General features: G+C 35.1%; 1 protein-coding gene and 1 long non-coding RNA gene across 5 annotated transcripts in view; one reads left to right on the forward strand and one right to left on the reverse strand.

The window, feature by feature from the left end:
• Positions 1-13,992, reverse strand: part of PIK3C2G (phosphatidylinositol-4-phosphate 3-kinase catalytic subunit type 2 gamma) — a 539,869-nt gene that overhangs the window by 412,175 nt on the left and 113,702 nt on the right. The gene's annotated exons all lie outside the window — the stretch shown is intronic.
• Positions 1-13,992, forward strand: part of LOC147579296 (uncharacterized) — a 121,434-nt gene that overhangs the window by 60,793 nt on the left and 46,649 nt on the right. The window contains exon 1 of one of the 4 annotated variants that reach the window (XR_015253780.1): positions 7,034-7,976. The exons of the other annotated variants lie outside the window; for them this stretch is intronic. This is a non-coding gene — a long non-coding RNA (uncharacterized LOC147579296). Of the gene's footprint in view, positions 1-7,033; positions 7,977-13,992 lie in introns of those variants that run through there. 4 annotated transcript variants of the gene reach the window in all.

Consider the following 13,992-nt stretch of genomic DNA (forward strand, 5'->3'; position numbering starts at 1 on the left):
TTAGCCAATATAAACTACGTTGTGAGAGTACATCATTCAGGCAGTACAAACATAAGAATTAAATTCATTCTGACGGGTTCATGTATTTTATGAGTTTTAGGGAAACATTTATGAAAAACTCTAATCCAAAGTGAATATCCAATGTGAACATATTAATGTGAATTAATATATTACTCTATATTATATTACTGTATAGTATATAACATTAATATTAATATATTAATGTTCCTATATGTCTAACTTTCAAGCAAAGAATCAAAACACATTCAGATTAAATCGTTCTGGCAATTTAAAAATAAAACTTCATTAAAATTTTCTTGACTCAAGGTTACAGTTGCTTGAATAATGTATATTTTGTTTAAATTGTTATGGTGTTTAGGCATAAATTTATTTGTTTGACATATATCATTGTTTTACATTTTCATATCTTAGGCAAATTAGTGAGAGTATGTATTTCAGCTAAGAAGACTCATTCCATTTTCTTGAAGTCTCCACTTAGCATTTCACCTGAGTAGTAAATGAGGTTAAGATTTATGAGGTTAAGAGAATTTTCAGAAACAAGTCATTTTAATTTGGAACTTGAGTGATAAATTACACAGAAATTCCTCTTTAAGCCTTTGTGAAAATATTTTCTCTAAATTATAAGTTGTATTTATCTGTTACCTAGATAACATGTAAAAAATATACATTTGGGGGGAGCATATAAAAATATACATTTTTGAGTTATTTTTGACAACTTTATAAAGCAAAACAACTAACTTTAAAATTAATTTTCCCTTCATGTTCTTTTTCTTAATGTTCATCTTCTTAAATTTTTTTTAATGTTTATTTATTTTTGAGAGAGAAATTTTTTTTTTCAACGTTTATTTATTTTTGGGACAGAGAGAGACAGAGCATGAACGGGGGAGGGGCAGAGAGAGAGGGAGACACACACACACAGAATATGAAAGAGGCTCCAGGCTCTGGGCTATCAGGATAGAGCCCGATGTGGGGCTTAAACTCATGGAGTGTGAGATCATGACCTGAACTGAAGTGGGACTCTTACCCAAATGAGCCACCCAGGCACCCTATTAATGTTCATCTTTGATGAAGAGAGAGAAAGAAAGGGAGGGACAGAGAAAGAGGGGGAGAGAGAAAGAATCGCAAGCAGGCTCTGTCCTGTCAGCATGGAGCCCAAAGCAGGGCTCAAACTCACAAACTGTGAGATATGACCTGAGCCAAAATCAAGAGTCCAACACTTGACCGATTGAGCCACCCAGGCAGCCCCCCTTCATGTTCTTGGAGGCATCTAGTTGGTACAAAACTATTTACATTGTTGGTTAATTCTAATTTCGTCTCATTTTTTTTTTTTCTTTTCTCAAATGTAATAACTTTCCTGGGAAAAGAAGAATATAGCAGGGCAACTTGAAATAGCCTAAAGTTATAACGTTAAAAAGAGAATGGGAAAATGGTATACTTGCTTTGAGGTTAGCAGTGATTAACTGTGCATTCATATTGTACATTGATACTCATAAAGTGCTTTTATGTCAGCAATGGTGTTGTATTTCATTGTGCATTTACTGTATGTCAAACACACTGATAAGTAGTTCATCTGCAATACTGCTTTAATCCTCAAACAACCCTATGAGTCATTAGGCACTACTATTATTTCTATTATATGAATGTAATACTGAATTTTAGGTAATGTATATAAAATCACATAGAGAGTAAAGCTAGTAAGTGGCCTGATTACTGTAGCATTTATCCTATTTATCTATGTTTCTCATCTGTCATCTGTCATCTGATTTCTTGCCTTTTTGATCTATCACTGACAGAGGGGTTTTGAAGACTCCAACTGTAAGAGTATATTTGTCTATTTCTTATTTCACTTGTATTGCTTCACATACTCTGTGATGTTCTGTTAGGTGCATGCACATTTAAGGTCTTCTTTTAAAATTGATGCCCTTATTATTATGTAATATTCCTGTTTATCCATGAAAATTTAGTTCTGAAACCTTTGAAATTAACATAGCTATTCCAGCTTTCTTTTGATTAGCATTTGTATGGTACATCTTTCTCTATCCCTTTGCTTTCAATCTGAGTCTTTTATTTAATGTAGGTTTCTTGTAGACTGCATACACTTTGACTTTTAAGTCCCTTCTGACATTCTCTATCTTATAATTAGTGTATTTTGAGCATTGAAACTTAAAGTGGTTATTGATGTAATTGGATTAACACCCAACAATTTTGTACATTCTTTCTCTTGTACCTCCTCATATTTTGCCTTTTCTAGTTTTAACTTGCAATTTATATGATCTTATTTTATCTCCTCTCAATGTATCAATTATACTTTAAAATATTTAGTGGTTGAGCTAGAGTTTTCAGTATACATTTTAAGCTAAGCCTAGTCCACCTGCAAATAACAGTGTACTGCCTTACATGTTATGCAGGTGTCTTGTACCAGAATATTCCCAGTTCTACATCCCATTTCTTGTATTGCTCTCATGCACTTTATTTTTCCATATGCAAAGTCATGCAATACATTATTATTTTTTAAATTTCATTTATTTATTTTGAGAGAGAGAGAGAAAGTGTGAGCATGCATGCAGGGGAGGGGCAGAGAAAGAGGGAGACAGAGAATCCCAAGCAGGCTCCCCACTTGATAGCAGAGGCTCTTGCTCTGATAGTGCAGAGTCCTGCACATGGGGCTTATCTCATAAAGCACAAGATCATGACCTGAGCTGAAATCAAGAGTCGGTTCCTTAACCAAGTGAGCCACCCAGGTGCCCAATACATTGTTATTATTTTTAAAAAGTAGTTATCTTTTCCAACAATTAAAAATAAGAAAGGTAAAAGATTTTATCTTCTATTGGTCCTTCTCCAACGCCATTTTTTTTTTTCAAACGAGTGTTGTGTATCATTTCTTTCCCCCTGAAGAACTTAACATTTCTTATAAGATACTTCTGCTGGCAATAAATAAGTCAATTTTTGTTTGTCTGATAGGTTTTTATTTCTCATTCACTTTTGAAAGATAATTTCACTAGATATAGAACTCTACACTGATGGGGTTTTGTCTTTTTCTTTTGAGTATTTAAAATATTTTAGTTACTGTCTTCTTGCCTGCATGGCTTCAGATGGAAGTCCACTGAAATTCTTACCGTTATTTCTCTGTAGACAAAATGTTCCTGCCCTCCTCACTGACTTCTTTCAAGATTTTTTTCTCTGGTTTTCTACAGGTTGAATATGATATGACCATTTTTTTTTCTTAATCCTGTTTGTATTTTCTGAGTTTCCTACATTTGTGATTTGATGTCTGGCATTCATTTGGGAAAATTCTTAACCATTATTACTTTGGGTCTTCCATCAGTTCCCTTTTCTCTTTCTTTCTTTTCTTCTGCAATTCTAATCACATTTATGATGTTTGATATCATCCCACACTTCTTGTATGTTTTTTCTGTTTTGTTCATTCTTTTCCCTTTTTGCATTCTATAATCTTCAGATTAAATCTCAGTGTTTTAGTGGGTCCAGGTATGTGGGCTCTGACCTCAGGATTCCTCCAGTGGTCTTTTTTGTTCTCCCGTCCCCACCTCAACCTCTTCCTGTAGTATTTTCAGTCTATACCTATATCAACTTCTGTTGACTTTTTATCCCCTATAGGTAAGATAGCAAACCCAGAGAGCGTTAAGGTTAGAGGAATGCCCTTCCTCATTCTGGAAAAAGGCTCTGGTACAGGTCTTTTCCCCTGGAAAGTAGGCTTTTATTATGGAGAAGGTTCTGAAGATATTTCACAGGGTTTGTTACTCCCCTCCACCTGCTTGCCAGAGCCATCAGGAATTCTTTCTTAGACCTTCGCAGTGATAAACCGAAGTTTGTAGCTGCTTCTTCCCCCCAAGATTTTAACTCCCAGGAATTTCTCACTCCCAAATTAGACTTCACTTAGTCTTCAACAATTTGTAAAACTCACCTTGGAAATGTTCCTACCGATTTATGATTACAGCAGCTTCTGCTGAAGATATGTAGATTGTGGCTATGACTCTCTGGATTCACCTTTCCCTCCAGATTTCAGTGTGGCAGTTCACCCTGCAAATTCAGTTTTCTGATGGATGCAAGACAAGTTATTGATTTTCAGTTTGTCAAGCTTTTACTTGTAAGGATGACAGTGGCAACTTCTGTGCTTTTTACATGCAGAAGCTGACACCAGGAATCCAAGTTCAATCACACACACACACACACACACACACACACACACACATACACACATATGGACACATTTTATAGTTGAGATGCTGAATCTTAGAGACTCCTATAAAGAGACATTAATTTAGGGCCTTACACCAAAGTCACATAGCTACAGAATGGCAATCGCAGACCTAAATCTTTAAGTCTTCCTATGCATACTCAAGATGTTTCCTGCTATAACACAGTGCAGTGCTTCTCATTTCTCTTTCTTTACCATAATTTCTGTCTTCTGGAATAAAATCAACAGCTTCTAGTCTATTTAGCTTGTGGAGATATTATATGTATTGCAAACCTAATTTTCAACTCACAAAAATTAATGTATTCAAGGTTGCCTGAAGATACATTTATATTTCCTTATAAATAGCTCCTAATTTTCCTATACCACACCACCTAAATAATTTAGGAGGATCACTTGAATGTTCACAAACAGAATAAATCAATTCTTCAAGTGCTATGCTCTGGAGCTCAACTTTCTCAATAGATGTTTGTCACCAGAAAAGGTGAATTTAAACATTCAGGGGGCGGGGCGCCTGGGTGGCGCAGTCGGTTAAGCGTCCGACTTCAGCCAGGTCACGATCTCGCGGTCCGTGAGTTCGAGCCCCGCGTCGGGCTCTGGGCTGATGGCTCAGAGCCTGGAGCCTGTTTCCGATTCTGTGTCTCCCTCTCTCTCTGCCCCTCCCCCGTTCATGCTCTGTCTCTCTCTGTCCCAAAAATAAATAAACGTTGAAAAAAAAAATTAAAAAAAAAAATAAACATTCAGGGGGCAAGGAATTTTAACATTTCATTCTAGATATGTGTATAAATTCCTTGTAATTCAATTTTCTACAAAGAGAGTGAATCTCATGAATACATTCTAGTTCTAAAAAAAGGATGGTACCAAAGTAAATGATTTAGTATCACATCAAATAATTTGAGGATAAAATGTACATCCACCCCAATGTTTATAGTAGCACTACCAAATAGCCAAATTATACAAAGAGACCAAATGCCCATCAACTGATGAATGGATAAAGAATGTGTATGCGCGCGCGCGCACACACACACACACACACACACACACACACACACACACACAATGGAATACTACTCTGTGATCAAAAAGAATGAAATGTTGCCATTTGCAACAATGTGGATGGAACTAGAGTGTATCATGCTAAACAAAATAAGTCAGGCAGAGAAAGACAAATATCATACGATTTTACTCGTGTAATTTAAGAAACACAGCTGATGAACATGGGGGAGGGAAGGAAAAATAAGAAAAACAGAGAGAGAGAGAGAGAGAGAGAGGAAAACCATAAGACAGTCTTAAGTACAGAAAACAAAATGAGGATTTCTTGAGAGGAGGTGGGTGGGAGGATGGGGTAAAATGGATGATGGACATTAAGGAAGACACATTTTGAGATAAGCACTGGGTGTTATATGTAAGTGATGAATCACTGGCTTCTACTCCTAAAACCAATACTACACTGTATATTAACTAGCTTGAATTTAAATAAATGAATTTTAAAAATAAAATAAAATAACCATATGTGTCTGTGCCTTCATATGCAAAGATAGTGAAACACTTTTGTGTCTCACTACAATTTCTGTAGCAGTAAATCATATCTTTTTGTTCCATATTAGTGAGTGCTTCAGTTATATAGATGGCCAGTACACAGAATTCCTAGAGTTGAACTGAATATTAATGCAAAATATATTCATTACAATGATGGAAATAGCTAATTGTAAAATGTTAACCCTTACTTTAACTCAATGCTATAAAAATCTCAATGGAAAATGGTTAGATTCATTTTAGAAAGTTAAAAATTGTTATTTTTTAAAGTTTACTTTTATTTATTCTTAGAGAGAGTAATAGAGAGCAAGCAGAGGAAGGGCAGAGAGAGAGGGAGACAGAATCCAGAGCCCGATGTAGGGCTCCAACTCGCGAACCATGAGATCATGACCTGAGCTGAAATCAAGAGTCAGGCGCTTAACCAACTGAGCCACCCAGGTGCCCCCAATTGTAATTTATTTTAATTTTTTTTGTCAAAAGTAAAGTTTCCAGCTTATCTTAATATGACAGTCTTACTTGACAAAAGACTCCTCCAGGACAAAGAAAGGGATATATATATATATATATATATATATATATATATATATATATGCTTTGAGCCAAGAACTGTTCCAAGCACTTTACATACCTCTAATTTCTTATCTTTGGATAAATAGCATCATTTCTATTAACTACAGTTTATAGGGAAGTCAGCTGAGGTTTAGAGATTTTCTATGTATGAAACTCTAATGTTATCCATGGCTATCTCCTACCATGTGGGAAAAGTCAAGGTTTGGAAGGAGAAAATGAAGAGAGGTGAAGACAGAAGATGAAGAAATAGAGGAGGATACATACAGCATCTGATTTGGTGAGTTTCATCTTTGCCTTTCCCGTATTTTTTTGAAATAATTTTTTAAGTTTGCTTATTTAGAGAGAGAGAGAGAGACAGTGTGAGCAGGGGAAGGGCAGAGAGAGAGGGAAAAGAGAGAGAATCCCAAGCAGGCCCTGCACTGTCAGCACAGAGCCTGACGTGGGGCTTGAATTCACAAAACTGTGAGATCATGACCTGAGCTGAAACCGAGCCTCGGATGCCTAACTGACTGAGCCACCCAAGCAAACCCCCCTCCTGCCATTTTTTTTTTAACAAATATATTTACTCTCCATATTTTGGCCCAAACTAGTATGAAATGGATTTTAGCCCCTTATAATTACCTGTTTTTAATATTTAACCACATACATTATAACTGAAAAATTATAAATAAAGTTTTATAATGTAAAATTGCAAAACTTTTCTAATTTTGAATTACAAAACAAGTAACATTCTATTGGGAGATCTACCATTCTTTGCCAGATTTTTCCACTGCAGCTGTACTAACAAAGCTTCCTCTGTGAACAGGGCAGTCCAGTTAACAGATATTAAAACAACCACTACTTTAATTCAAGAAACATCTATTGAACACTAACAATGTGCAAAACTACTAATCTACTCCTCTAACCCTCTTCTAAAAGTAGAGTACTCCAGAGTTTAGTCCTTGACTCTCTTTTCTTCTCTATAAAAACAGGGTATTTTAAAATTCGATCCATAGGCTGATGATTGCCAACAGTAAATTTCCCACACTGAATTCACATTTAAGCTTCTCACAATTAATTGCAATTCTCTCCTTGACGTCTTCATTTGTATGTCTGTTTGGCATCTCAAACTTAACTTTTAAAAAATAGGACTCTTAAACCCACACTCTCAAAACCTATTCAGAATCTATTTCAGAATCTACTTTCTTCCTTCCACTTCCCTCTGCTATGACCACTTAAACTCCTATCTCCTTTGAAATTAATGGTTCCTCAACAAATGCCTTTCTTCTGCTTTGATTTTTCTATAAGTTGTTTTCCATACCACAACCAGAGTGCTCTTTTCAAACATAAACCAGGTTATGCACTCCCCTTGATTAAAGTCATCCTATAAATTACCCTCAAAATTATCCTGGTTGCAAAACCATGCAGGACCTGGCCTTCCCCTTTCATGTTATGACATTCCCCTTTTGCAGACCATGCTCTTCATACACTCCCCTTTCCATTTCTGAAACACATCAAGGTCATTTTCACCTTAGAGTTTTGTACTCTCTGTTCTGTGTGCCTAGAATGATCTTTCCAGTGATTTCCCTGCTATTCAACTCAGTTTAAAAGTCACTTCCTCAGACAAAACCACTTCTAACTGCCCAGGTGAAAAAAGGTATGTTGTATCCTATTTTGAGTCTATGTATCAGAGTTATCACTATCTAACATTGTATTTCTTTTGTTTGTTTTCTTTCTTCTTCCTACTAGGATGTATCTTGCCTAGTCATTAGACTTCCAGTACTTAAAGCAATAGTTCATAGTAATTGTCCAAAATATCTATGGAATAAATAATGAATGAATGATTTTTTTCTCTCTCAGACTCCTCATCTAAGTAAAGTGTACCCAGTTGCTTCAGACAAAAATCTGGGAGCCATCCTTGATTTTTCTCTAACTCCCTAATCTAACACATTAGCAAGAGTTTTGGTCCCATTTCAAAAATTACTTCCAAATCTTCCCCTCTTGTACATCGCTAATCTCTTCTAAGCCCTGACCGTTACAGCCTCTTGTTTAGACTATTTGTTTTTTGTTTGCTTGTTTTTGCTTTGTTGTTGTTGTTCTCAATTCCATCCTTGACAACCAAAATGCTTTTAAAAAAATATAAATCAGATCATGACCCCCTATTGCATGAAATCTTCAGCAGATTCTGAACAGACTTAGAACACAATCTAAACTCCTCACTATGGCCTATAATGTCATGAAGCAGGCCCTGCTGAATCTTTCCTTCTTGCTCATTCTCCTTCAATCTCACTGACCGTCTTTTGGTTTCTTGAACAAAGAAATTACTGCTACAGATATGTTCCTGGTTTCTACCTTGGAGTCTTTATTTTTATTCCTATGACCTGGAACCTATTTTTCTCAGCATTTCAAAGGATTAGTTACTTATTATGCAGCTCTTAGCTCAAATATCAGAGACTGAAAGTAAAGCACCAGCAACATCCTATCTAATATTTCCCACTGGCACTATCTGATTCATTCTTTATTACGTTACCCTATTTATTTTTCTACATAGCATTTGGTACTATCTGATTTTTATTTTTTACTTGTTTAGTGTCAAACCTTCTTAGTAAAAGTTATCTTAGAGCCTGAAATCCTTTTGCTATTTTGAGTAGAACTAAGGGTTCATGTTGGAGGGTAATAAAAGATAATGCTGAAAAGTAGTTTAGAGACTGAATGAAATGAGCTTTAAATACCAAGATAAAAAATATATAGACTTCATTCTATAGTTGATAAGAAAACATTGAAAATTCTGGAATAAGCACTATAACAAGGCAAGTGTTGTATGGAGATTAGTTTGGAATAATAGAGATACAGTAGGCAATTAGAGGGATATTTTAATACTCCATTGTACACATGTGTACTAAATACGGAAGTGAACAAACAGATAGTAATAATACGGGGCTGGATGAAAGTTTGGTTTGAGGAGAAGAGGAAAACATGAACCTTAAATCACCAGTCATAGAATTTTACAATTTACATTATCAAAGCATACTTGTACCCCCATGTAATTTCTCCCATTATTGAAAATGTATTCAGCTGATCTTCTGAAATCTTTGTGTGAAGGTGAATTCATTTTAGCTACATAAAATAGAAACAAACAGCTTTCTTTTGAAAACCAAATAAGATGTACTCTTATTAATTATTGCCCTTTCAATGACACCACTTACAATTACCATTTTATTTGCAGTAAAATGCCCCAAATGGACAGGAGCCGAAGTAGGTGATTGTTAAAGCTAAATCATATATTCTCACAGCTATCTTGGATTCTCTCAATTACCTTGTTATCATCAAAACAAGCTCAATAAAATTTTTTATAGGAGATAAGTAAAAAAAAATTTGATATGTGTTGTTTAGGAAATATATTGCTATCTTTTAAATTCTGTTAAATTTTATGTAAAAATAATAACTTTAGTCTTCCACTTCCTTATAATAAAGTATAACTTAAGGCAATGATTCTATGAACCAAATATTTTCTTCCTTATAAAATACTCCAGCCAGAATATTTACTTGAAACTGACAGCATATCTACGAGATTTCCAGAAAATTCAACCAAACATTTCTTGAAATTCTTCTAATTCCCACTTGTGAAGAATAGGATTGATATTGACTGAGAATAATGCTTCACTATATCAACTGTCACTAAGATTGGTGATAACTGATGCCTTCTTGAGGAAACCTAGATCACTTAAGACTTAAAATAAGCTATTAATAACATAAATTTGCAAGAGCTCTAATTTAAAGTATTCAGTTTACTAAGAAACATAAACATAACATAAAGTTAGAATTTTAAATTAAATTTCATGAGTAAAATGTCAAGTTATTGGGGCACTTGGGAGGCTCAGTTGGTTAAACACCCAACTTTGGCTCAGGTCATGATCTCATGGTTCATGAGTTCAAGGTCCATGTCAGGCTCTGTGCTGACAGCTCAGAGCCTGGAGCCTGCTTCAGATTCTGTGACTCCTTCTCTCTCTGCCCCTCCCTTACTTGCTCTCTCTCTCTGTCACTCTCTGTCTCAAAAATAAATAAACATTTAAAAGAAGTCAAATTATCATTAGAAGTACAGCATATTAAATATTTCTTAACCTCTAATAAATGCCTTTGGTATTGATTTTTACCTTTTTAAACTAAAATATATTTTAATTTTATAATATATTTCCAATTTATTGTCTTGAATGTTATACATTACAACCACATAACTGGCAAATATAATTTTATTTTCTCTTTTCAATTTTTTATGCCTTGAATATACTGCTTTAACATAATTACAATGGTGGTTATTACTGCAACAATGGTCATAATTGGTAATAGGGTACATTCTTGTTTTATTTGTGACTTTAATGAGAATACCATTTTCCTTTTCTATTATGTGTAATAGTAGCTCTTCAGGGTGTATGTATCTGCATACTGGATACAAGACATATAAGCATGCTAGTTAGAATCTAATTTCAGGGGCACCTGGTGGCTCAGTCAATTAAGCACTGGAATCTTGATTTCAGCTCAGGTCATGACCACACAGTTCCTTAGATCAAGCCCCACATCCAGCTTTGTGCTGATCCTGGAGCCTGCTTAAGATTCTCTCTTCCTCTGCCTGCCCTCTCCTGCTCACACTCTTCCTCTCTCTCTTTCTCTAAGAAAAAAAAATAAAAGAATTTAATTTCAGTTGCGGTAACATACAGACCTCACATATTCATGGCTTAAACAAAATAAAAGTTGATGTATTCATTGGCTCTGTGCTGAGAAGTTTTAAGGGGATTGACATCTGTTTTGTTACACCATTTTACAATCTTCCCCTCACCTCTCTGGTGTAGGATGTTTCACAATCGTATCTACACTTTAGAAATGGAAGGGAAGGAAAGGTTGCATTGGACTTATTGCAAGCATATAGAAAAGAAGTAATACAGACTCAGGTTTCTATACCTGAAAAACCCTCAGTGTTTTCAGGGCACCCGGATGGCTCAGTAGGTTAAATGTCTGACTCTTGGTTTTGGCTCACGTCATGATCTCATGGTTTGTGTGTTCAAGCCCCGCATTGGGCTCCATGCTGACAACATGGAACCTGCTTGGGATTCTCTCTTTCCCTCTCTCTTTGACCCTCCAGGCTCTCTCTCTGTGTCTATCTCAAAATAAAGAAACTTAGAAAATTAAAAAAAAAATGTTTTCAATATTCCCACACTGAACTGAGCTGTTAAGCACTTAGCTCAATTCAGCTGGGAAAGAGGAAAGAAGAGAGCATTACAGGTGGGATTAACAATGTAAGCAATGGTTCTAACACATATTTTCCAGACCCCTATGATTTTTTTTTTACGTTTTTATTTATTTTTGAGACAGAGAGAGACAGAGCGTGAACGGGGGAGGGCCAGAGAGGGAGAGGGAGACACAGAATCTGAAACAGGCGCCAGGCTCTGAGCTGTCAGCACAGAGCCCGACACGGGGCTTGAACTCACGAACCACAAGATCATGACCTGAGCCGAAGTCGGACGCTTAACCAACTGAGCCACCCAGGCGCCCCTATGATTTTTTATAAATACAGCTCATAGAATCCTGTACCATTACAATTCCAAGGTACCAAAAAGCATAGTACAAACATGTGCAGTAGAGAAAAGAATGTTTAAGTTAGGTATCTTCATTAAAAAAGCACACTTTGCCCTGGAGCTGTGCTGAATTATAGAGCTTGTTAGTAGTTTGTGAATCCACCTTTTCACATATTCTAGGTCAGGTACATATTTCAGCACCTGCTACCTATTTTATTCTGCTTGTTTGTGAAAATAAGAAAATGAAAAACAAACCATCTGAAAGGCTTTCATTGCCTTATAAAAGTAAACTTAACATTCTTTTGAGGGGAGAGGTACTGTAGAACAGTATTTTTGAAATACCTTCGAGTGGTTTGAAAATCATGAATAGCTTAGAACCCTGACATGGTTCTGATTTACAACTTAATAACTTCAGTTTTTAGGAATAAAGTGGAGATCTTATTTAAAGGCTGAAATACTACCATTTTCTCTGGATACCAGTAATAATTTAAATTCATGACTTCTGTATTCATGCAACCCAATTTAATATGAACAGTGTTTCTCACGTTCCATGTTTATGAAGGGTATGTCTTGAGGGTATACTGAGCTCTATAACGAACAGATGCTAACAGTAACTACCCAGAGTGCTACCCTTATGAACAGAGCCTAATATATATTACCTTTCTTGGCAACCTACATACAGAAGAAGAAACAATTTTTGTCTTAAATGCTGTGGAAGATGCGCACTCTAAAACCAAACATAAAAAGGTTATTGTTTACAAAAGAATATTTCTTGTTATAGTGAAAGTCATATTTTGGATTGAGGTATATTGATAGTGATTTCTTTGATTTAGGTACTCGTATGTTTGTTTATCACAGAGAAACAATGTTTTAGAAAATATTACTAACTGAAAACTAGAAGAAAATTAAAGCTTTTATAGATATATAACTCAGCAGGAAAATATGACACATTGGGAATACAATTTAAATGTTAACTATTATTTTAGATATAATACTGAAATAGCTGTTTGAAGAATAGTGGATGTTACTGGAGGTATTAAACATCTGTTACATGAAATAGGAAACAATTTTGCCAAATTATGTTTCAAAATATTTAAATGATGACAGCTAGTGATTTGTATTTATATGAATGTGGTATTTGTGTAAACTTTCCAAATGTATAATGTACCACTGAGTATCTTATTAAAATTATGTAATTTTCACTTTTGCCATACTGTTCTCATTTTAATTATTAAATAAAGTTAATGAAGGAATGTGAGCTTAAGGATAGGTTAGATTTTATTTGGAACATGCTACTAATCATTTTCAAGAGAAAATGTTAGTTACTAAGAAGTTTAAAACTATTTTCAAATATTATTATGAAAACTCTCTTTAAATGTTCTCAAATACATAAGTATCTGGTTTATCTTATATTCTGATAAATGTTGAAAAGTAATTAATGAAACAGTTCTTGTATTTTTCTAAAGGCTGTGAATGTTGGTAAGAATATAGATAGGTCTTGTTGGTCTGCAACCTGCGTTCAAGTTCTTTTTATTTTTGACTCAAGGAGTTTCATAAAGTTATTTAATTCTTTTGAACCTATATCATCATCTTCAAAACAAAGATAATAACTAATAGTAAGTAAACAAACATTTTCATGTGGAGTAAATGAGATAATCTGCATGAGGGCTTGATTCGTCATAGGCATTCAGAAAATAATAGTTAAATAAATAGTTAATTGAATTTTTTTCCTAATGAAAAAATGTATTGTGGTAGCAGCAAAAAGAGTAACTCCCTCAAGTGACGACTGTGACTGTGGAAGGAAGTTAAAAGACGGAGAAATGAAGGGGCTCAGTTGGTTAAGTGTCTGACTCTTGGTTTTGGCTGAGGTCATAATCCCAGTGCCATGAATCAGGCTCTGTGCTGGGTGTGGAACCTGCTTAGAATTCTCTCCACCCCCCCCCTCCCCCCACTCCATCTCTCTCTATGTCTCTCAAAAAAAAAAAAAATATGAAAAAATAGAGAAGGGACCCAAATGGGGGTCATTGATTAAACAAATTGAATTTTATAGTTTAAACTTTGAACAAAAAAAATCATGTTGATAGCTTCAGTGATGGGTTCTTT

The sequence above is a fragment of the Puma concolor genome, chromosome B4 (genome assembly GCF_028749965.1).
Source record: "Puma concolor isolate L17-30 chromosome B4, mPumCon1.1.hap2, whole genome shotgun sequence".
Classification (NCBI taxonomy): Eukaryota; Metazoa; Chordata; class Mammalia; order Carnivora; family Felidae; genus Puma; species Puma concolor.